This window comes from Myxine glutinosa, chromosome 1 (assembly GCF_964187855.1).
Source record: "Myxine glutinosa chromosome 1, kmMyxGlut1.1, whole genome shotgun sequence".
NCBI classification, from domain to species: Eukaryota; Metazoa; Chordata; class Myxini; order Myxiniformes; family Myxinidae; genus Myxine; species Myxine glutinosa.
The window spans coordinates 328,166,695-328,191,324 of record NC_136261.1 but is presented as its reverse complement, the minus strand read 5'-3'; the positions used below and the strand labels follow the sequence as shown (position 1 = coordinate 328,191,324).

Below are 24,630 nucleotides of genomic sequence, written 5' to 3'. Positions count from 1 at the left end.
GTAGCAGCATAGCAAACCTGTTGTGCATTTTGTGATACAAGCACCAAATTTGGCACAAATGTACATTAATATGTTGCGAACATTTTCAGATATTGGGCCACTTGAAATTCCGTAATTTTTTTTTTCAAATTTTTTCAAATTTCGTAATTTCAAATTTTTCGGGTGACACCGTCACAATTTCGGTCTTCGAGGCCGGCCGATATAGTGGGGCGGCTTAGCCCAAATATTCAAAAGAATTGTGCATTTTGTGATACAAGCACCAAATTTGGCACAAATGTACATTAATATGTTGCGAACATTGTGTGGTCAGCAATGAAGACGAGAGTCTGAATTACATGTATGCAAAAGACCTTGTGAACCAGTGAAGCAAATACACGGGTAAGCATGAATTAAATCTAGGGCATGATATAATTTCATGATGTTTACCTCTACACTCAATGGTGGAAGGAGGTAATGTTTTGATCCCAGCTTGTCTGTATGTCTGTTTGTCTGTTAGTCCACAAAATTCCAGACAAAGCTTGTAGTAGTGGTAGTTGTAGTGGTAGTGGTGATAACAGAAATTGTTATATAGAAACTGAACTTATATTATTATTATATGCAGAAAATAACTTCATTCTATATGCCCTGCAGTGGACAGGTTAATTGGTTTATGCACTGAAGGGGTCACCCTGGTGTGCACTGCTGTGTTCTGCCTCACTGAGTTGTTCAGGTATGATGTACTCAGCACAAGCTTCCGGTCGGCCCGGAGGTGGGGGTGCGGGGCCTGTCACGGAACGTCAAAACAAACGGCCTGCCGGGGCCGCCCAAAAGTCGGGCGTGAGGGGCGCGTCCACTAATGGAACGCCTCTCGCTTCCCAGATCGAGGGCCACGTGGTCAGGAGAACCTCGTCCTTCCGGTCACACTTTGCCTATCGGCCGGCCTCGAAGACCGAAATTGTGACGGTGTCACCCGAAAAATTTGAAATTACGAAATTTGAAAAAATTTGAAAAAAAAAAATTACGGAATTTCAAGTGGCCCAATATCTGAAAATGTTCGCAACATATTAATGTACATTTGTGCAAATTTGGTGCTTGTTTCACAAAATGCACAATTCTTTTGAATATTTGGGCTAAGCCGCCCCACTAACTTTAAAAGGGCTCCAGGTGTGAGGGAAGAGGAGGAAGGAGGAGAACATGAAGAATTCAAAACACCACGTGGTAATGAGAGAGGAGGAAGGAGGAGAACATGAAGAGATTCAAAACACCACGTGGTAATGGAAGGAGGAGGAAGGAGGAGAACATGAAGAATTCAAAAGGCCACGTAGTAAGGGAAGAGGAGGAAGGGGGAGAACATGAAGAATTCAAAAGGCCACGTGGTAAGGGAAGAGGAGGAAGGAGGAGAACATGAAGAATTCAAAAGGCCACGTAGTAAGGGAAGAGGAGGAAGGGGGAGAACATGAAGAATTCAAAACACCATGTGGTAAGGGAAGAGGAGGAAGGAGGAGAACATGAAGAATTCAAAAGGCCACGTAGTAAGGGAAGAGGAGGAAGGGGGAGAACATGAAGAATTCAAAACACCATGTGGTAAGGGAAGAGGAGGAAGGAGGAGAACATGAAGAATTCAAAAGGCCACGTAGTAAGGGAAGAGGAGGAAGGGGGAGAACATGAAGAATTCAAAAGGCCACGTGGTAAGGGAAGAGGAGGAAGGGGGAGAACATGAAGGATTCAAAATGCCATGTGGTAATGGAAGAGGAGGAAGGAGGAGAACATAAAGAATTCAAAATGCCATGTGGTAATGGAAGAGGAGGAAGGAGGAGAACATGAAGAATTCACAACGCCATGTGGTAATGGAAGAGGAGGAAGGAGGAGAACATGAATTCAAAATGCCATGTGGTAATGGAAGAGGAGGAAGGAGGAGAACATGAAGAATTCAAAATGCCATGTGGTAATGGAAGAGGAGGAAGGAGGAGAACATGAAGAATTCAAAACACCACGTGGTAATGGAAGAGGAGGAAGGAGGAGAACATGAAGAATTCAAAATGCCATGTGGTAATGGAAGAGGAGGAAGGAGGAGAACATGAAGAATTCACAACGCCATGTGGTAATGGAAGAGGAGGAAGGAGGAGAACATGAAGAATTCAAAATGCCATGTGGTAATGGAAGAGGAGGAAGGAGGAGAACATGAAGAATTCAAAACACCACGTGGTAATGGAAGAGGAGGAAGGAGGAGAACATGAAGAATTCAAAATGCCATGTGGTAATGGAAGAGGAGGAAGGAGGAGAACATGAAGAATTCAAAATGCCATGTGGTAATGGAAGAGGAGGAAGGAGGAGAACATGAAGAATTCACAACGCCATGTGGTAATGGAAGAGGAGGAAGGAGGAGAACATGAAGAATTCAAAATGCCATGTGGTAATGGAAGAGGAGGAAGGAGGAGAACATGAAGAATTCAAAATGCCATGTGGTAATGGAAGAGGAGGAAGGAGGAGAACATGAAGAATTCAAAACACCACGTGGTAATGGAAGAGGAGGAAGGAGGAGAACATGAAGGATTCAAAATGCCATGTGGTAAGGGAAGAGGAGGAAGGAGGAGAACATGAAGGATTCAAAATGCCATGTGGTAAGGGAAGAGGAGGAAGGAGGAGAACATGAAGGATTCAAAATGCCATGTGGTAAGGGAAGAGGAGGAAGGAGGAGAACATGAAGAATTCAAAACACCACGTGGTAAGGGAAGAGGAGGAAGGAGGAGAACATGAAGGATTCAAAATGCCATGTGGTAAGGGAAGAGGAGGAAGGAGGAGAACATGAAGGATTCAAAATGCCATGTGGTAATGGAAGAGGAGGAATGAGGAGAACATGAAGAATTCAAAACGCCATGTGGTAAGGGAAGAGGAGGAAGGATGAGAACATGAAGAATTCAAAACACCATGTGGTAATGGAAGAGGAGCAAGGAGAAGAACATGAAGGATTCAAAACACCATGTGGTAAGGGAAGAGGAGGAATGAGAAGAACATGAAGAATTCAAAACACCATGTGGTAAGGGAAAAGGAGGAAGGATGAGAACATGAAGAATTCAAAACACCATGTGGTAAGGGAAGAGGAGGAATGAGGAGAACATGAAGAATTCAAAATGCCATGTGGTAATGGAAGAGGAGGAATGAGGAGAACATGAAGGATTCAAAACACCATGTGGTAATGGAAGAGGAGCAAGGAGAAGAACATGAAGAATTCAAAATGCCATGTGGTAATGGAAGAGGAGGAAGGAGGAGAACATGAAGAATTCAAAACGCCATGTGGTAAGGGAAGAGGAGGAAGGATGAGAACATGAAGAATTCAAAACACCATGTGGTAATGGAAGAGGAGCAAGGAGAAGAACATGAAGGATTCAAAACACCATGTGGTAAGGGAAGAGGAGGAATGAGAAGAACATGAAGAATTCAAAACACCATGTGGTAAGGGAAAAGGAGGAAGGATGAGAACATGAAGAATTCAAAACACCATGTGGTAAGGGAAGAGGAGGAATGAGGAGAACATGAAGAATTCAAAACGCCATGTGGTAATGGAAGAGGAGCAAGGAGAAGAACATGAAGGATTCAAAACACCATGTGGTAATGGAAGAGGAGGAATGAGGAGAACATGAAGAATTCAAAATGCCATGTGGTAATGGAAGAGGAGGAATGAGGAGAACATGAAGAATTCAAAATGCCATGTGGTAATGGAAGAGGAGGAAGGAGGAGAACATGAAGAATTCAAAACACCACGTGGTAAGGGAAGAGGAGGAAGGAGGAGAACATGAAGAATTTAAAACACCACGTGGTAATGGAAGAGGAGGAAGGATGAGAACATGAAGAATTCAAAATGCCATGTGGTATGCCCCAGTGTCAGTGTGGTGGAGCACTTCTTCCCCAAGCAGCAACACATTGCTCTGCTGGATCATACCCCAGTGCCAGTGTAGTGCAGTGCTTCTACCCCAAGCAGCAACACATTACTCTGCTGGATCATGCCCCAGTGCCAGTGTGGTGGAGCACTTCTTCCCCAAGCAGCAACACATTGCTCTGCTGGATCATGCCCCAGTGCCAGTGTAGTGCAGTGCTTCTACCCCAAGCAGCAACACATTACTCTGCTGGATCATGCCGCAGTGCCAGTGTAGTGGAGCGCTTCTACCCCAAGCAGAAACACATTGCTCTGCTGGATCATGCCCCAGTGCCAGTGTAGTGCAGTGCTTCTACCCCAAGCAGCAACACATTACTCTGCTGGATCATGCCCCAGTGCCAGTGTAGTGCAGTGCTTCTACCCCAAGCAGCAACACATTACTCTGCTGGATCATGCCCCAGTGTCAGTGTGGTGGAGCACTTCTTCCCCAAGCAGCAACACATTGCTCTGCTGGATCATACCCCAGTGCCAGTGTAGTGCAGTGCTTCTACCCCAAGCAGCAACACATTACTCTGCTGGATCATGCCCCAGTGCCAGTGTGGTGGAGCACTTCTTCCCCAAGCAGCAACACATTGCTCTGCTGGATCATGCCCCAGTGCCAGTGTAGTGCAGTGCTTCTACCCCAAGCAGCAACACATTACTCTGCTGGATCATGCCGCAGTGCCAGTGTAGTGGAGCGCTTCTACCCCAAGCAGAAACACATTGCTCTGCTAGATCATGCCCCAGTGCCAGTGTAGTGGAGCGCTTCTACCCCAAGCAGCAACACATTACTCTGCTGGATCATGCCCCAGTGCCAGTGTAGTGGAGCGCTTCTACCCCAAGCAGCAACACATTGCTCTGCTGGATCATACCCCAGTGCCAGTGTAGTGCAGTGCTTCTACCCCAAGCAGCAACACATTACTCTGCTGGATCATGCCGCAGTGCCAGTGTAGTGGAGCGCTTCTACCCCAAGCAGCAACACATTGCTCTGCTAGATCATGCCCCAGTGCCAGTGTAGTGGAGCGCCTCTACCCCAAGCAGCAACACATTACTCTGCTGGATCATGCCCCAGTGCCAGTGTAGTGGAGTGCTTCTACCCCAAGCAGCAACACATTACTCTGCTGGATCATGCCCCAGTTCCAGTGTGGTGGAGCGCTTCTACCCCAAGCAGCAACACATTACTCTGCTGGATAATGCCCCAGTTCCAGTGTGGTGGAGCGCTTCTACCCCAAGCAGCAACACATTACTCTGCTGGATCATGCCCCAGTGCCAGTGTAGTGGAGTGTAGTGTTATGAAATCTGCTCCCCTGTTGTGGCCTGCTTGTTTCCTTTGCAAGTTGATCCTTGCTGCTGTTTTTCAGCCACATCCTCAGTATGATTGTGGAAAGGAAGGGACCTGTTCAGCTTCGCACCAAGGTAGGTTGGCATGTTGGTGAAAGGAACTGGAGTACCATTCAATCAACCTTATAGTTTTTTTTTGTCTTTTTTTGTATACAAGATCGAGGCTTGTGTAAGAGCTAACATTGATCACAAAAAGACCATATGATAAAGGGAGCGGGAGACAAGATGGAGAGCAGGGACATTGGGAGATCTGTGGGAGGGAGAGAGCTTTGGGAGAAGAGGCATGGGAAAGGGGGGGGGGGGGTAGGGGGGGAGAGGTAAAAAAAACAACCCATGGACACTGCGAGGACTTCCAGGAAAGAAGTCGGGATCAGAAAAGTGGATCTGGGGTGAATTAACGGGGGTAGAAAAGATCAAGGTTTTGGATGGGGGAAGATAAGAGATGGTGGTGAACAGGTGTTTTAAAGACCTGGAGGGAGGAGTGGGATTGAAGAGAGTGAGGAAGTTTGTTCTAGAGGTGGGAGAAAAGAGGATTGAAAGAGTGAAGGTGAGCAGAGAGTCTTGATTTTGGCAGTTTAACCATAAGAGGGTTGCATGCAGATCTTGTGCGACCTGCTCCCCTCTTCCGTTTGAGGGACAGAGCACAGAGAGAGCTGGGGGAGCAAGGCCGGAGAGGAGTTGGTAGAAGAGAGAAAGGCAACCAACCTGCCTGTGGTGAGTGAGTGAAAGGCCCTCGGAGTTAGCTTCATCGCGGGAGATTCCAATGATTCTGAAAGCTTTGGTTTCAACAGCGTGAAGCCGAGCTAGGTGTGAGGCAGGAGCACCGGCCCAGAGGGGAGAACAGTATTCCATTGAGCTGCGGATGAAAGCCTTGTATGTGGTGAGGAGCTCAGGTGTGCCAACGAAGGACTTCACACGATGGAGGATGCCCAGTCGGCGACTGGCTTTGGAGGCCAGCTTGGAAATGTGGTTTTCCCAGGGAAGATCATGGCAGATAGTGAGACCCAAAAGCTTGAGTGACAGAACTTCTTGGAGAGGATTTTTCAGAAAGTAGATGGGAGGGTTGTCCAGTCGGTCTTTTCGAAGAGACAGTGAGAGTGTGAGATTTGTCAGGATTGAAAGACATGTTCCACTTGTTTGACCAGTCTGTGATTTTTCCAGGTCTGCAGAGAGTGAGGAGGCTGCAGACTGCCGATCTGAGGGATGACATATGGAGCGGCAGAGAGGGGAGTCATCAGCAAAGAGATAGAGAGGATTTTCCAGAGTAGTCGGGGAGATCATTGATGAAGATCAGAAAAAGCACAGGGCCCAGAACACTGCCTTGGGGTTGTCTTGGGGTAGCTGTCTATTACTATGAGCGTCCTCGTTGCTCAGGTGAAAAGCTGAGCAGGTGGTCTTCTGCCCATTAAGACGGAGCCGCCATTGATGGTAATAGGTCTGCATTGTATAGGTATCATGTGACAATACCTGCTGTACATCCTGAGAAATGTCACTGGTCTTTAGGATGGCTAAGTCATCTGCATAGGCCAGTTTCATGCAGGAAGTGTGTGGTAAGTCAGCTGCATAAAGGTTGAAAAGTGGTAGCGCAAGAACAGGCCCTTGGTCAACGCCACTTTTAAGGGTCTTGGTCCGGCTGGGTGGTTCATTTATCAGCACCCAGAAACAGCAGTTGGAGATGATCTCATTCATGACTTGTACCATACATCTGTCTTGAAGATCCTTATATAGCTTGAGAAGCAGACCACAGTGCCATATTGAACTGAAACTTGGTACATGGCTTTATTATGATAAGCTACAGAACAAGTTCTAGTTTTTGGGTGTTTCGTCAATTTTCACGGAGTTATGGCCATATTGGGCATAGAAAATATCACATATTTGTTATGTGTTACCTTCCCAAACTCCGGTTACGGTGCACCTCAGAGTCTCAAGAAGGAACGCGGCAGAAAGATGTTATTTTGCGTTTTCTAATAAACCATGGTAAAACCACACCAATGCAATTGTAGAACAAAACAAGTAATTGTATTGTTGCGGTTTTCCAAAGCCCGTTCCCTTACTAAGGGGAGATTAAGCCCCTCTTTCTCTCTGGGTCTTCGAAACCGCGAGACTGAGTCGCCACTTCCGGGCAGACGTGGAAAAGGGTCTCGGTACAATTTTGCACGTACCTTGAGTACCCACGCCGCGGCAGAAGCGGGGATCAAGTCTCGCACGAACCACGCGTGATTGCGTACGCCCGAGCGGATAGCGTACCACGTGACCCATGCTGTTACCTTTCTTGTAGAACCCGATCAGAGCGATCTAATTCGTACCATGCGAGGTCAATGATGGAAAACACAAGACAGTCGAATCAAAAGGAAGAACAAATTTATTTACACTAGTTACAATGATTTGGTAGAAGAAGGGACACAGGGCAGAACTTAAACAGTCGTACTTATTCCCCAGACAATGGGCCCACTTACACACACAGGGAGATGGAGGAAGAATGTCCGCGCGCCAAACGCGCCTGCTTCGGTCGCTCCAGAAACAGCTCACCCGGCGTGGCCCTCTGGCGGTCACAGCACGTATCCCGGCGAAGGCAGGCAGGCAGGAAAATCCTCGCGGCGCGTGTATCGGCAAAGGCAGGCAAAAGGAAATACGCGCATCTGTGGCCCAGCTCGGGTCGTCTTTACAGCGCGATTAATACTGTGCAGAGCGTGGGGAGCAGGGCAAAGTTCGTATACACGGAGTTATTCAGTTCCTCCGATATGACTCGACACAACGCAATCTCACGCACGTTTTCTCACAACTCTGATTCGTAACTCTTCTCACCCGAACTGCTCTGGCTCTCTGACTCAACTGATGACTCACGTATTCTGCCGCGGGGGGCTCTGGGCACAGGGTTATATGGCCCCGCCCTAGCCCGAATCGAATGTTCCAAACCCCGCCTTTTGCCGCAGTGGTAAGTCACTCCCCTCGAGCCCTGATTGGCGGCTCGCGCTTACCGATGGCTCCTCTTCCGCCTTCCTTCGGCCTTGGTCGACTTGTTCAGGCCTGCCTCGTGGTATTTCGCGCCAAAACCAAAAGCATCGAAGCATTGTAAGGGGACCTAATTCTCATTATCCTACTCAACGCAAAACTAACACAGGACAGGTCTACGCTTACTAAGACTGAGCTAAGAACTTACTAATTTACTAAGAAATAACTGAGCTTAAACGAGGCTACATGTTGCAGTGTAACTAACTAGGAGGGGAAATTAACCTTTATTATAAAACCACAAAACCGCAGCACTACACCCCTCCCTCGTCAGACTCGTCCCCGAGTCGGAACCACCAATGGAACGAGCGGTTAGAGAATGACATGCAAAATTAACCTTACTCTTACATGTGACACATAGGTGTGGTTCCCCCTAGCATTTACTCTAACCCGTGTGTGCGACAGTTTTGAAAAACTAGATATGTCCCTCCTATTGCGTTGAGCAGTTTCATAACAGATTCACGCCCACAGCTAACCGAGTATTTCCGGAATTTCAAACTGAACACATAGCCGGTGGGCAGCATTCTTATATTTACAAGCACAGAACTTAACCTTATTTACAATTCTATGACCCAGGACCTGTCCTTTTTGGAAGAGAAGATTGGAGGGGAGAGAAAGCACAGCAAAAACACACTCATCAATCATGACACTTGCTGCTTGCTTCTTGCATCTTGCCTCTTGCTTCTTCAGTGTGCATATATCAAACCGGCGAGCCCCCGGACCGGCATACAGGCCATTTTTAATCTTCAGGGCTATCTAAACTTACACATCTTCTCATGCCTAGCACACCATAATAAAATGCACAAAAAAATGCTTTTATTTTATTCTCCTTGCCAGGCAGGGCCAACCTCACGTGGTCCGACTGCGTGACATTAATGCCACTCAAACAAGTGGTCCGAAGGTGCAAGATGATTTTGCAGCAAAATGCTGCACAGCAGAGGTGCAAGGCCACAAGGCTTGTGGTCCATAAGTGTGATAAGGTGCAGCAAAGGGTCTGGCAGCAAAGTGCTGCACAGGTGCAACAAGGGTGCAGCAAAAGGATATGGCAGCAAAGTGCTGCGCAGTTCGGCTGCACTGATGTATGTAGCAAGGTGCAGAATGGATGCTGCTCAGGTCGATGGTGCTGCACAGCTCCACCTCAAAAATGGTCCTGGGGTGGGGGGAGCGACAAGGCACAACAAGCAAAGCGGAAAAGACGCAATGGCACACAGAAAAACAAGGCAATGCGGTGCGAGGGACGCGGAAGAGCGAGCAGAGCAGGCTCGTCCCTAACAGTCCGTACCCCCAACCGTCGGCTTACACTACCCTAGCCCCCCTTGTATTTACAATCCGTCTCTACGTCTTGTCTCCCATATCCCCCTCTATCTCCGAATTCGTCTCCCAATCCCTCCCAGGAAGGAAGGGATGGAACAAACACAATGTCCCATTACGTCATGATGCGTCTTTACCATCCAAACGGCTTATAGATCCTCGGTGTGGAGCTCGCCTTCCTTGGTGACTGGCTGTGGATGGTGCGAAGGGATTTCTCATCCTAACTACACTACTGACATTTACTTTTAACCTACCCGGGGTCGTACCCTGCCAATTGGCCTCTTTAAACTATGTGATTCTAAGTACCCGAATTCCCATTGCCCACACTGCGGTGCCCTTGAAATTTGGGTCTCACTCCCACAAATTTTCACTCTGTGCCCTCACACAATTTCGGGGCTGGGTCGTGTGGCCCTACCAGCAGGTCTACCTACCTGCGCACCTCCGCCACTGAAGTCGCCACCCGAGCCTACCTGCTCCTGCGACTACCTAAACTGGGGAAGGCCCCTCCTGGCACTTTACCCCCTGATGCCCACCTTGGCATTGGGCAACCCGGGTTCTTCCCTTGGATCCTCGGGCCCCACTCAACACTACAACTAACCGGCTCCCAGAGCCTACCTGTGGCCTCACCTGGCCGACAAACTACCAGTGGCGGAGTGCCCCAATAACCATATGCACCCATTAAGCCACACGCCCAGCCATTCCACATACTCATGCACCCAACAAAACACTTCGTTTGATACTGCCCACACCACAGGTGTCAATATCCACACAAATTTGCCTATGCCCGCTACCAGGCTTTACACTACCCACCTCGGGCTTTCGCGAATGGGTTCCACCTCCCCCCATTAACTCCTTCGCACCATGCATTCCACACCTTTTGCTTCCACACCAAGCATTCCACACCAAATATTCTCACACACCATTTATTTCGCACACCACTTTTCTCACACACCATTTGTGCTCACACACCTCTTTCCATACACCTCAACACAATTCCATTTATCTCAACACACAATTCCTCACACACACACCGCATCATCTAGCTGACTACTTCCCCTAAAACTCGTGCTTCCCCGTCATCCCTTTAAACTATTCACTCCCTTTCTCTTTATCATCCTTCTAAGCTACCTACGTCCCCTCTACAGTCCAGGTGTCACGACTTAATTCTCATGTCTCTAAGGTCTTCTAAATCCCTAACATTATCCTAGCCCTCCCTCGGCTAACTTCGGTGCCCCATAGAGGTAACCATTGCTGGCACCCCCATGTGCCTATCACTGCCATCCCCCTAAACTAATGCTCATGGGCCCTGTTGTGAGGAATGGTTACACTACCATTCCCCCACGTGGGGTACACTACTCTCATCAGTCCGCTACACTTGAGCCTCTCCGTGTGGAAATACGTTGTCATGGCTCGGTCTCGAAGGGCCGAGCGATCCATGAGGGTGGTTTGTCGCCTGTATGGGGCGTCCGTCCGGCATTTTCGATCCAAGGGGGGAGGTATGGATGGGCCGAGGTGCAGAGCTCCATCCCTGCACGGGGCCTTGCAGTCCCACGCACGATGACCCAACCGGCCACGGTCGGAGCACCGCACCAGACAAGGTGTGCGGCTCCGAAATCTCCTTCCTCCCCTTGAACCTCGCCGATTGCCTTTGCCGCCACGGCACGGCACCAACCATACAGTGTGGGGGCCGGCACGAATCGCGCACGCTGGTCCTTGGGAGACCGGCGCGGCACCAATTCCCGCCGGTCCCTGCTGCACACAACTCACCGGGGGCTCACGTCAGCTATCCGTCCCGCTAAACGCTACCGGGCGGTGTCGATGCTTGAGTCGCATCCTCACCACTCGCGACCCACTCCGCACTCGCACACCCAGGAGCCCCCCGCCACCCATACACTCTGTTACCGCACACTCTCCTTCCACACTCTTGGGTGTGCATTCTCCCTCACACTCCGTACTCGTACCTGCACACCTAGGCGCACTCACGCCTTTCACACACTTCAGTACGCACTCTTCTTCTACGCACTCTTCTCGTACACATTCCGTAACACCCTCGGGTGTGCACTCCTGCACACACTCTTTTCCTACACTCTCGGGTGTGCACTCCTCCTTCGCACACTCAATCATTGCACACTCTGGCGCACACTTTTCTCGCTCACGCTTCGGCACACACTCGCTTTCGTACTTCGTACCACACTCTTTCATACACAGCACAATGGACCTTCCGCGAACGCCCGGGTCTCGTCTCTATCCCAAGCACGCCAAAAACCCGTTCGCGCCAAACACATTCGCTCCATTTTTTCCACTCACCTCGGGGACCTCCTTCCCCGGCTGCACCTGCAAACTTTCCATTGGGTTAGCAAGCCCGGCATCACGGTGCAAACACAGACTTTGCGTGCATTCCATTTCTTTCTCCCGCGATTTGCTCCCTGTTTCTCCTGTCTCTTCGGCCCCAATTATTTCTTTTTCTTCGACGACCGCCGGCACTCATGAAATTTTTTTGTCCAATTCGCCGATCGTCGGCTCTTCTACACCCCGCGTCGCGACCCTCATAGCCCCGGTCAACTTGGCTGTCCTCTGCTCTACTTCGCTCCCCACGCGTTCCCCACACTGCTTCACCTCGTCGCGTACCACTGCGACACCCTCGCTCAACCCGCGCCTAATGTCTGCCCCCATCTCTTTTATTTCTTTCTTCATGTTATTATTTATCCCACGAAGTATGTCCTTTTGGGCATCCATTGTTTCTTTCAATTCGCCCTTGTTACACCTTGCTTCATCCCTCATTTCTTTCATGTCCCTGGTGGATTTGTCTTTTTGGGCGTCCATCTTTCCATTCATCTTTTCCATTTCTTCACCCGATTTGACCATAAAGGCCATCATTTGTGTCATAAATAGGCCCATATCCATTGGCGCCGTGGGCTCGGCTTCCGCCGCCACGTGCGAGGCGCCGCCATTTTCGTTACCAGCTGCCGCCCCCTCTTCGGCTTCCTCCACTACCAACTGTCTCTCCTGGTCCTGGGTCATCCGTTCCTCCTCTTCATCTACCCCCACCGGTTTTCGACGGCCTTGGCCAGCCATGGTACGAATATAATTTGGAATTAACAACTAAATTTCGTTCGCTCGTAATTTTGAGTGTGTGAAGTCCACTCCAGGTCCAAATATGCCACGCCCAGACACCAAATTATTGCGGTTTTCCGAAGCCCGTTCCCTTACAAAGGGGAGATTAAGCCCCTCTTTCTCTCTGGGTCTTCGAAACCGCGAGACTGAGTCGCCACTTCCGGGCAGACATGGAAAAGGGTCTCGGGACAATTTCGCACGTACCTTGAGTGCCCACGCCGCGGCGGAAGCGGGGATCGAGTCTCGCTCGAACCACGCGTGATTGCATACGCCCGAGCGGATGGCGTACCACGTGACCCGTGCTGTTACCTTTCTTATAGAACCCGATCAGCCGATCTAATTCGTACCATGCGAGGTCAATGATGGAAAACACAAGATGGTCGAATCAAAAGGAAGAACAGATTTATTTACACTAGTTACAATGATTTGGTAAAAGAAGGGACACAGGGCAGAACTTAAACAGTCGTACTTATTCCCCAGACAATGGGCCCACTTACACACACAGGGAGATGGAGGAAGAATGTCCGCGCGCCAAACGCGCCTGCTTCGGTCGCTCCAGGAACAGCTCACCCAGTGTGGCCCTCTGGCAGTCACAGCACGTATCCCGGCGAAGGCAGGCAGGCGGGAAAATCCTCGCGGCGCGTATATCGGCAAGGGCAGGCAGAAGGAAATACGCGCATCTGTGGCCCGGCGCGGGTCGTCTTTACAGCGCGATTAATACTGCGCAGAGCGTGGGGAGCAGGGCAAAGTTCGTATGCACGGAGTTATCTCGCGAGATCGCGAGATCTTGGAGACGGCGGCAGGAATTCTCGAAGCTCCACACGGTCTCCACGTTTTCAAAGTTAAGTCTGTTCACAATTGTATTTTGTCGAAACTGTATTTATCTTTCGGTGTGTGAAGTTATAGTGTGCACCTTGGAAGTTTCTCGGTGTTTATCTTTCATAAATTAATCGTCTGTTTGCCACGTCGCGAGCAAGGCCATTGCCGCGTCGCGAGCGATTTGAAATCGAAGTTAAATAATTGTTACCATTTGTATTTTCGTTATAACTGTATTTATTTTATGGTGTGTGTACGTATATTGTGTCCCGAGGAAGATTTTTGGTGCAAATCTTTCATACCTGTATTGAAAATCGTGTTAATTCGTGTCGTGTCTTGAGGCCTTGTACAGTGTACAACCTTGAGGCTTTGTTTTTCTCTCAGCGGTCCGTCGTTTGTGATCCAATAACTTTCGTTCTCTGTTTTCCCAGTCTTTTCACCCCATAGCCTACTTCCTTGAGTAAATCTCAACTCAAAAAAAAACAAAAAAAAAACATTTCCTTCTCTGTTCTTATTCTTTGTTCTCGTTCGTTTATTCATTCTTATTCGTTCGTTCGTTCTTCGACCACGTGTTTCTCCCCCATTTCCCCAGATAGTTTTCACTGTTATTAACCTTCAATGTTTACACTTTCCCCTCAAGTTCTGTATTCCGTCATATATTATAACACCTTTTTCTTCTTCTTCTTTAAAAGGCTGCTTTCGACTTGCTCACCAAATCTATTCATCCCAAAAAAAAATTCCATCTCCTATAGTGCCTTTTTTCTACATTCCCTAAACTCTCCTGCACTCCATCCTCCATCCAGCGTCCTTAAACGTATTTTTAACTCGGTCACAAGAAACTCATTTTGCAATAAATGTTCGTTTCCCATTAATCGTACACTTTCTAAAATCCAATCTCACCCCTCCCCTCCAAATCTTCCCCATAACCCCTCCCCTCCAAATCTTCCCCATCACCCCTCCCCTCCAAATCTTCCCCATCACCCATCCCTTTCAAATCTTCCCCGTTTCCCCTCCCCTCCTAATCCTCCCCATCACCCATCCCTTTCAAATCTCCTACCTTGCCCCCTCCCTCCTAAACTACCCCCTCACCCCTCCCCTCCAAGACTCCCCTCGCCCCTCCCCTCCTAGACTCCTCCCTCACCCCTCCCCTCCAAATCTCCCCCATATCCCATCCCTTTCAAATCCCTCCCCTTGTCCCTTCCCTCCCAAACTCCCCCCTCGCCCCTCCCCTTCAAATCTCCCCCCTCGCCCCTCCCCTTCAAATCTCCCCACCCTCATTTCTTCTCAATTTCCCCCCTCTCACTCCCCCGCCTCAAAGCGTCCTCCCCGCTTCTTCCCCCTTCCAACTCTCACCTCCATCTCCCCCAACCTTCTGCCTCGCTCTTCCCCCTCCTCAAATAACACCTCATTGTGCCTCACCCAATCACCATCAAACCTTTTGTCCGCCCCATCCTTCCCTTTCTCCGAGCTATTCTGAAATCTCTGACACACCTTCAACAGCTCTCCCTACCTCTTCCACCTCTTCCACATCTTACCCTACCCCTCCTCCCCCCTGTTCTGTATCCGATGCTCCCCCTTCCTCTTCATTAACGGTATGGACCTCAAACATCCGGGGCCTTCGTTCAAACTTAACTGATCTCTCCATACAGGTTGCTTCTGTCAAACCAGACGTGATCTGCTCAACAGAAACTTTCCTCCTTCATGATGTCTCTGATTCCTTAGTATCTCTCCCGGGTTACTCCCTCCTCCGGTATGATAGACCTGAGCCTCGTCCTGGAGGTGGGGTTGCTATCTTTATCAAAAACTCTCTTCCTCACTCACCCTGCACTGCACTCTCTCCACCTCACCCCCAGGAATACCTCTGGCTACGGCTTCCCCTTCGCTCCCACCTCTTGTTCATATGTGTGTTGTACCGTCCACCAAACAGTGATGACTCCATCTACATCTCGCTGTCTGATAATATGGACCAACTTCTATCTACTCATCCCAACTCTCTCTTCCTCATATGTGGTGATTTCAATTGTCACCATGCCAGTTGGCTGGGTGTGGGTACCTCTCTCACCAGCCATGGCTCCTCAGCAAAGGACTTCTGCGACTCACTGGGACTGACACAATCTGTCAATTTCCCGACCCGGATCTCAGTCAACGGAGCATCTTCTCTTCTGGACTTGGTTATGACTAACTTCCCTGAAAATGTCTGCTGCTCTTCTTCTGCTCCAATCGGACCATCTGATCATGTCCTTGTTAAAGTGGACATCTCTCTGACCATTCTCAGGGAGCCTGCTCAGCGTCGACGAGTCTGGCATTTCACTCAGGCCAACTGGCACGGTCTTCAAGCAGCCATCAATCATCTGGACTGGTCTCCCATCTCTACCACCTCTGACATCAACTCATCCTGGGAATTCTTCCAAAGTAAATTGCTCTCTCTCATGCACAGATTTATCCCATCTCGTCTTCAGTTGTCGTACCCTTCCTCCCGTCCATGGTACACGGAATCCTGTGGTGAGGCTGTTGCCCAGAAACAACTTGCCTTCGTCTCCCGGAAAGCAAATCCAACGGAAGGAAATCTCATTTCCTTTCACAAAGCCCGAAACAAGTGTGTGTCCACCCTCAGGAGAGCCAGGAAACAATATCTCTCCGTTCTCAAGACCGAACTCTCTTATCTGTCTCCCTCTTCCAAATCCTGGTGGCGTCGAGTCAAATCTGTTTCTGGTGTTTGTTCCCCCTCCATCCCCTCCCTTACCTCAAATGGCCACACAGCTGACTCCGCACGTGAAAAAGCTGAATGCCTCAACTCTGTGTTTGCCTCTAAATCTTGTGTCCCAAACCCATCCCTCTCTGTACCCACCATACCCAGTCGTACCCAGCTGCTCCTCGACTCCGTGTCCTTTCCTCCTGACAAGTTGGAAAAGTTTCTGTCAACCCTCGACTCTGATTCTGCAACTGGACCTGACGGCATCAGCCCACGGGTCCTAAAATCCTGTTCTTCCGCTCTTTCACTCCCTCTCTCTGTTCTCTTCACCCTCTCTTTTGCTCAAGGTCAACTGCCATCTGCTTGGAAATCAGCCAACATCACCGCTTTGCACAAAAAAGGTGCAAAAACAGATCCTTGCAACTACAGACCAATCAGCCTTCTCCCAATTATTAGCAAAGTCATGGAATCCATCATTGCTTCGGATATGAAATCTTTCCTCTTCTCCAATGGCTTGATCTCTGATCATCAATTTGGTTTCAGACCAGGTCACTCTACTCTGGACATGCTGCTTCTGCTGTCTCAACAATGGATGGAGGTCCTCAATGCCAAACAGGAAATTAGAGCTGTCTCCCTCGACATATCACGTGCCTTCGATACGGTCTGGCACCCCGCTCTGCTCACCGAACTCTCCTCCTTTGGTATCCATGGAAATCTCCACGCATGGCTGGCGGACTTCCTCTCGAGTCGTCGTCAACGTGTGGCCCTGAATGGGTTTCTCTCATCTCCTCCTCCTGTTCAGGCTGGGGTTCCCCAAGGCAGTGTTCTGGGCCCTGTGCTTTTTCTGGTCTTCATCAATGATCTCTCTGACTCTCTTGAAAATCCTCTCTATCTCTTTGCTGATGACTCCACTCTCTGCCGCTCCATTCCTCATCCCTCAGATCGGCAGTCTGCAGCCTCCTCACTCTCTGCAGACCTGGACAAAAATCACAGACTGGGCAAACAAGTGGAACATTTCTTTCAATCCTGACAAATCTCACACTCTTACGATGTCTCTCCGAAAAGACCGACTGGACAACCCTCCTATCTACTTTCTGAATAATCCTCTCCAAGAAGTTCTGTCACTAAGCTTTTGGGTCTCACTATCTGCCAATCCCAGAACCCTGGTGTTGGGCTCGCGGCTAGGGTGCCAGCTTAGGATCCCAGGATCCTGGGTTCGAATCCCGGTCGATCGCTGAATTAACGCCAGGGGGGTTGACTCAGCTTGTCATCCTTCCGAGGTCGGCTAATTGAGTACCAGTTCACTGGTAATTCCCTGCTTGTCGTAAAAGGCGGCAAAAAGGGTTGGCGGCAGGAAGAGCATCCGGCCGTAAAACATTGCTTCAAAAAGGGGACCAAAAAAACAAAAAACAACAACAACAACCACGGTCCCCGAAAAAGGCCAACCCCCGCTTTGCGGGGAAAAATGGCCTCTAAATGTGGTTATATATATTTATTTATCTGCCATGATCTTTCCTGGGAAAACCACATTTCCAAGCTGGCCTCCAAAGCCAGCCGCCGACTGGGCATCCTCCGTCGTGCGAAGTCCTTCCTTGGCACACCTGAGCTCCTCACCACATACAAGGCTTTCATCCGCAGCTCAATGGAGTACTGCTCTACCCTCTGGGCTGGGGCTCCTGCCTCACACCTAGCTCGTCTTCACACTGTTGAAACCAAAGCGTTCAGAATCATTGGAATCTCCCGCGATGACGCTATCTCCGAGGGCCTTTCACTTAATCACCGCAGGCAGGTTGGTGGTCTTTCCGTCTTCTACCGACTCCTCTCCGGCCTTGCTCCCCCAGCTCTCTCTGGGCTCTGTCCCCCAAATATTCCTGCAGGTCGCACAAGATCTGCCTGCAACCCTCTTATGGTTAAACTGCCAAAATCAAGACTCTCTGCTCACCTTCACTCCTTCATTCCTCTTTTCTCCTGCCTCTGGAACAAACTCCCTCACTCTCTTCAATCCCACTCCTCCCTCCAGGTCTTTAAAACGGCTGTTCACCACCATCTCTTATCTTCCCCAATCCAAAACCTTGATCTTTTCTACCCCCGCTAATTTCACCCCAAATCCACTTTTTTGAGGTGACTTTTGACTTCTTTCCTGGAAGTCCTTGGTGTCCTTGCGTTTTATACCTATCCTGCCTCCCCCCAGGCCCTCTCCCTCCAAAAACATCTCCCGATGTCCCTGCTCTCAAATGTTGTGTTTGTGTGCTTCCTCCCCTTCTCTCCCCATCTTGTCGACCGTTCCCCTTTTTATATACTTTGTTTGCTTGTTTGTTTGATTTGTTTGTTTGATAAATGTTAGCTCTTTCACGAGCCTCGACTCTGTACACCAAAAAAAAAAAAAAAAAAAAAAAATTCAGTTCCTCCGATATGACTCGAAACAACGCAATCTCACGCGCGTTTTCTCACAACTCCGATTCGTAACGCTTGTCACCCGAACTGCTCTAGCTCTCTGACTCAACCGATGACTCATGTATTCTGCCGCGGCGGGCTCTGGACACAGGGTTATATGGCCCCGCCCTAGCCCGAATCGAATGTTCCAAACCCCGCCTTTTGCCGCAGTGGTAAGTCACTCCCCTCGAGCCCTGATTGGCGGCTCGCGCTTACCGATGGCTCCTCCTCCGCCTTCCTTCGGCCTTGGTCCTTTATTATAAAAAATAATTTAATTTAAAAAAGGAAATTAACCTTTATTATAAAACCACAAAACCGCAACAGTATTAAGAACTCCCACACACACAATAATACCACTCTTAAAGAAAGTACTAAAGCGCGGCGTTACGCGCGCTGCTTGTGAGCAAGGAGGAAGCGGACAAGCGGTAACATATAAACGTCTTTATTGTAAGACTACACTGTAACACTGAACTCCTCCGGGCTGGTCGCCCGGTGTATAGCATAAGGCCACGCCTACCCCTCGGGCGTGGCCACCGCCCACTTGGTGCGTGGAATGATGTCACCACGCCAGTGGGCTTTTGTGTCCGCCACACGCGCCCCCCCAGAATTCCCGCGCACCTGGAGGGCCAGTTTGTGGGGCAGTCGAATGACCCGGCCGAAGCGCCCCCTGGCGATCGGCGGCGTCCGGGGTGCAGGGATACCAGGTGGGATGCCCCTGGCTGCCCCTGGGATGGGTGCAGGACCGGGGGGCACCGTGGCGGCGGGGCTGGGCGGTGCCGGGGGTCCGCCCGCAGGAGGGCGGCCCCGACGTGGGGGTCGGGCCACTGGCGGTGGATGGTCCACATCGAGGTGGGCCGGCTTGAGGCGGTCTACCGAAACGCGGTCAAGAGTACCGCCGATGTCCAGGGTGAAGTGCTTCGCCCCGGTCTCCAGCACGCGGAAAGGCCCGTCGTACGGGGGCCGCAGTGGTGTCCGATGGGCATCGTGGCGGACGAAGACGTACTCCGCCGTGCGAAGCTCCGGGGCGACGTGCGTCGGTGGGTGCCCGTGGCATGCCGTTGGCACCGGGGCGAACCTCTGGGCGGTCTCTTGCAGAGCGGAGCGCTGCTGTGCCGCGGACCATGGTGCCGTGGAGTCGGGGAGGAACTCGCCCGGCACCCGCAGCGGTTGCCCGAAGACCAACTCCGCCGCGGATGCGCGCAGGTCCTCCTTGGGCGCCGTCCGGAGGCCCAGCAGGACCCAAGGGAGCCTGTCGACCCAGCCGCCGTCGCGGAGGGTGGCCCGGAGCGCGGCCTTCAATGAGCGGTGAAATCGCTCACACAGGCCGTTAGCCTGGGGGTGGTAGGCCGTGGTTCGGTGCAGCCGGACCCCGAGCCCCTGCGCAACCGCCCCCCAGAGCTCCGAGGTGAACTGGGGGCCGCGGTCGGATGAGATGTCTGAGGGGGCGCCGAACCGGGCGACCCAGGTGGCGATGAAAGCCTGCGCGACATCGGCCGCCGTTGTCGACGCCAAGGGCACGGCCTCCGCCCACCGGGTGGTGCGGTCCACCATGGTGAGGACGTGGGTGAAACCCCGCGAGGGGGGCAGAGGTCCCACCAGGTCCACGTGGACGTGGTCAAACCGGCGTTCCGGCACCGTGAACTGGGCCAACGGGGCCTGGGTGTGCCGGTGCACCTTGGCGCGCTGGCACGCGAGGCATGTCCTGGCCCAGCCGCGGACGGCCTTCCGGAGGCCATGCCAGACGAACTTGTCGGCGATCAGCCTTTGGGAGGCCCTCGCGCCCGGGTGGGACAGGCCGTGGATGGCGTCAAACACCTGGCGCTGCCAGCCCGCGGGCACAATGGGGCGAGGACGCCCGAGGGAGACGTCGCACAAGAGGGCCGCGCCCGCGCCGTCGAACGGCACCTCGGTGACGCGGAGGCCCGTGACGGCGGTCCGCAAGGCCTGGACGTCGGGGTCAGCGGCCTGGTCCGCTGCCATCCGGGCATAGTCGATGCCGAGGTGGACTGCGTGGGCGACGGCCCGGGAAAGGCAATCCGCAACCGGGTTGTCCTTCCCCGCGACGTGCTGGATGTCCGTCGTGTACTCGGACACGGCCGAGAGGTGACGCTGCTGCCGGGCCGACCACGGCTCGGTGACCTTGCCCATCGCGAAGATCAGCGGCTTGTGGTCGACGAAGGCAGTGAACGCCCGGCCCTCGAGCAGATGGCGGAAGTGCCTGACCGCCAAGTGAAGTCCGAGCAACTCGCGGTCGAAGGTACTGTAACGGCGTTCGGGCGGGCGAAGCTGCCGGCTAAAGAACGCCAGCGGTTGCCAAGCTCCACGCACCCATTGCTCGTGCACCGCGCCCACCGCGTAGTCCGAGGCATCGGTGGTGAGGGCGATCGGTGCATCGGGCGCCGGGTGCGCGAGCATGGTGGCGTTAGCCAAGGCGAGCTTCGCGCCCGTGAACGCCGTGTCCATTTGCTCGGTCCAGGTAACGTCGCCTTTGCCCGGCTTACCTCGGAGAGCTTCGTGCAGGGGGCGCAGGAGCTGGGCGATACGGGGCAGGAACCGATGGTAAAAGTTCACCATGCCCAGGAACTCCTGCAGCCCTCTGATCGTGCGGGGGCGCGGAAACCCCTTCACCGCCTCCACCTTGGCCGGCAGGGGGACGGCTCCGTGCCTGGTGACACGGTGCCCCAGAAAATCGATTGTGGCGGCGCCGAACCGGCACTTTGCGGGGTTCACAATCAGGCCATGCTGGCCCAGGCATTCGAAGAGCGTGCGGAGGTGGCGTAGGTGCTCTTCGCGGGACGCGCTGGCGACGAGGATATCGTCCAGGTAGACGTAGACAAAATCCAAGTCGCGCAGGACGCTGTCCATCAGTCGCTGGAACGCCTGAGCCGCATTCTTCAGACCGAAGGGCATGCGCAGGAACTCGAAGAGTCCGAATGGCGTGATGACCGCCGTCTTCGGGACGTCCTCCGGCCTGACGGGGACCTGATGGTAGCCGCGTATGAGGTCCACCTTCGAGAAGAAGGACCTGCCCGCCAAACGGGCGGAAAAGTCCTGAATGTGGGGGACGGGGTAGCGGTCGGGAGTCGTGGCGTCATTGAGACGGCGATAGTCCCCGCACGGTCGCCACCCCCCGCCGGGCTTCGGCACGATGTGCAGCGGCGACGCCCAAGCGCTCTCTGAGCGCCGAACGATGCCGAGTCGCTCCAGGGTAGCGAACTCCGCTTTTGCCACCGCCAGCTTCGTCGGCTCGAGGCGGCGTGCCCGGGCGTAGACCGGTGGCCCGACGGTGGGGATGTGATGGGCCACCCCGTGCTTGACGGCCCCCGCCGAGAAGGTGGGCCGCGTGAGGGCCGGGAAGCCGGCGAGGAGGCGGGTGAATGCGTCCGCTGCCGGAAGCGTACAGACCAACGTGGCCGGAACCGAATCGTTCGGCAAGCCGCTTGGCAAGCCGCTCGTTGAGCTGGGCAACGCACATGCGAGCGAGCTGAACGTCTCGGCCTGGACAAGCCGTCTGCGCTTGACGTCGACCAGGAGCCCATTAGCGCACAGGAAGTCCGCGCCAAGCAGTGCCATGGGCACGTCGGCGGTGACGAACGTCCATCGGAAAACCTGCCCTCCAAACCGCAGAGAGAGGCAGCGTTTTCCGTACGTACGGATGGGCGTCCCGTTCGCGGCAAGCAGCGCGGGGCCCCCACCCGCGGCGTGCTTGTCTGACGTGCCGGCGGGAATGACACTCACCTGTGCTCCCGTGTCGCACAGGTAACGGCGCCCGGAGAAGGTGTCCGTTATGAACAGCAGGCTGCTCGAACGGCCGGCGCTCATCGCCACAATTGAGCGCCGGCCCGGGCGTTTCCCGACCCGTTGAAGGAGCACGGCGGATGACACCGCCGAGCTTCGTGGCCGAACTTGGCGTGGAACCAGCACCAGGTGGTGGAGCTGGAGGAGCGCGGCTGGCTCCGCCAGGCCGGTGGAGTCGACGGGTTTCCCCGCGGTGGCGGTTTTCGCCGCGGCGGTGGGCGGGGCGTGGCGGCGTTCACGAGGTGCGTATCAGCATGCTGTTGAACCTCAGCGTGCTGTAGAAGATGATGCTGTGGAACATCAGCGTCGAAGGCCGTGACGGCCACGCCAACGCTCGCCCGCGTGTCCGAAGCGGCGAAGTACTTGTCCGCCTCGGCCGCCAATGCTCGGGGTTCCGTTAGCCCGGTCCCGGCCAACGCGAGGCGAACCTGCGCTGGAAGTTGGCGACGGAAAAGCGCCCGGAATAGCGAACCGGGGGCTTCGTCGCCCAACAGTGACAGCATATGGTCCATTCGGACCGACGGGCGCGTCTCACCGAGCTCGGGGAGATCCAGGAGGCGATCGGCCCGTGCGTCGTCCGTGAGGCCGAACGTGGCTAGGAGTAGCCGCTTGAGTGCCTCGTACTTGTGGCCGTCCGGTGGGTGGCGAAGGACGGACACAACTCGAGCGGCCGTGCCGGGCCCGAGGGAGGCGACGACATGGCAGTAGCGCAGGTCGTCGTTGGTGAGGCGCCGAAGCTGAAATTGGGCTTCGGCTTGAACGAACCAGACTTCGGCCTGGGTCTCCCAAAATTCGGGAAGTTTAATCGCCATTGCCTTGTCGTTGGCCATTGCAATGGCGTCGTGTTCGGAAGGATCGCTACGGCAGATCCAACGTCGAGGGTCACCAGTAAAGCGCGGCGTTACGCGCGCTGCTTGTGAGCAAGGAGGAAGCGGACAAGCGGTAACATATAAACGTCTTTATTGTAAGACTACACTGTAACACTGAACTCCTCCGGGCTGGTCGCCCGGTGTATAGCATAAGGCCACGCCTACCCCTCGGGCGTGGCCACCGCCCACTTGGTGCGTGGAATGATGTCACCACGCCAGTGGGCTTTTGTGTCCGCCACAGTACCATGAAAATATCACGCATCAAATGCACAATACATATGATGGTAGTGTGGAGCTGTGCTCTCACGTCGAACTCCAACAATATGGACGCGACAACTGAGCTGTTTATTCCGAGCTCGGCACTAATGCACTGAAAAAGGCTACGCCGAGCGGCAATATATCGTTCAAATTCAAAGTCAGCCACGCCTCTCAACGGGGCGTGGTATGCAACCCGAGTGACCGCCCGCTGATTACGTCACCGGCCGGTACAAGAGACTTGTGTCCGGTAACCGCTACAGTAGCATTATTACTCCCACCAGGGAGTAACGCATTCGATCGTGTCCGTCCGTGTGTTTGTGTGTGTGTGTGTGTGTGTGTGCGTGCGTGTGTGTGCTCATATGTTCGTGTGTTTGTGAACAAGATATCTGGAAAAGTTCTGAACGGATTTGGATGAAAGTTGGTGGTGTGGGAGCTGTGCTCGCACGAATAAGCCAGACAAAATGGACGACACAGGAACGAAGTTTCACCGAGCTATTTATTGTAGCTCAACACGAAAGAACTCAAAAGCACTGAATCAGCCCATCGAACGGGCGGCAATTTATAAGGCAAACTCAACACACAAAAAGCCACGCCTCTCAGGCGGGGCGTGGTATGCAAATAGGTAAGCCACGCCTCTCAACGGGGCGTGGTATGCAAGACAAGCGTTCGCCCGGGAAAGGCAAGTCTGGACACGCCCGGGCGAGTCCGGACAAGTGACCGCTCGCCGGTTGCGTCATCGGCCGGTGCAAGGTAATTGTGTCATGCTTCCGGTAACCGCGACATGCGCCCCCCCCAGAATTAACATGCACCGGGAGAGTCAGCTTGAGGGGGGTCCTGATGACCTGGCCAAAACGACCCCTGGCGATTCGTGTGGGGGTGGTAGGTGTCGTGGCGGTGGATGGTCGGGCAGGGGGCTTGGTTGACGGGGGACGGCCCCGTCGTGGAGGAAGGGCCAACCGTGGAGGTTGGTCGAGGTCCAAATGGGCCGGCTTGAGGCGGTCCACGGAGATGCGGTCCGGCTTGCCGCCGATGTCGATGATGAATGACTTGTCGTCCCTCTTTAGGACACGGAAAGGTCCATCGTACAGCGGCCGGAG

At 52.8% G+C, this 24,630-nt stretch overlaps 1 protein-coding gene across 2 annotated transcripts in view; it reads left to right on the top strand.

Moving 5' to 3' along the window:
- MTAP (methylthioadenosine phosphorylase) overlaps window positions 1-24,630 on the top strand; it is a 70,028-nt gene that overhangs the window by 383 nt on the left and 45,015 nt on the right. Inside the window, exon 2 of one of the 2 annotated variants that reach the window (XM_078769733.1) lies at window positions 5,254-5,308. The exons of the other annotated variant lie outside the window; for it this stretch is intronic. The gene's annotated coding sequence lies outside the window, so the exon portion shown is untranslated. The remainder of the gene's footprint in view (window positions 1-5,253; window positions 5,309-24,630) is intronic. 2 annotated transcript variants of the gene reach the window in all.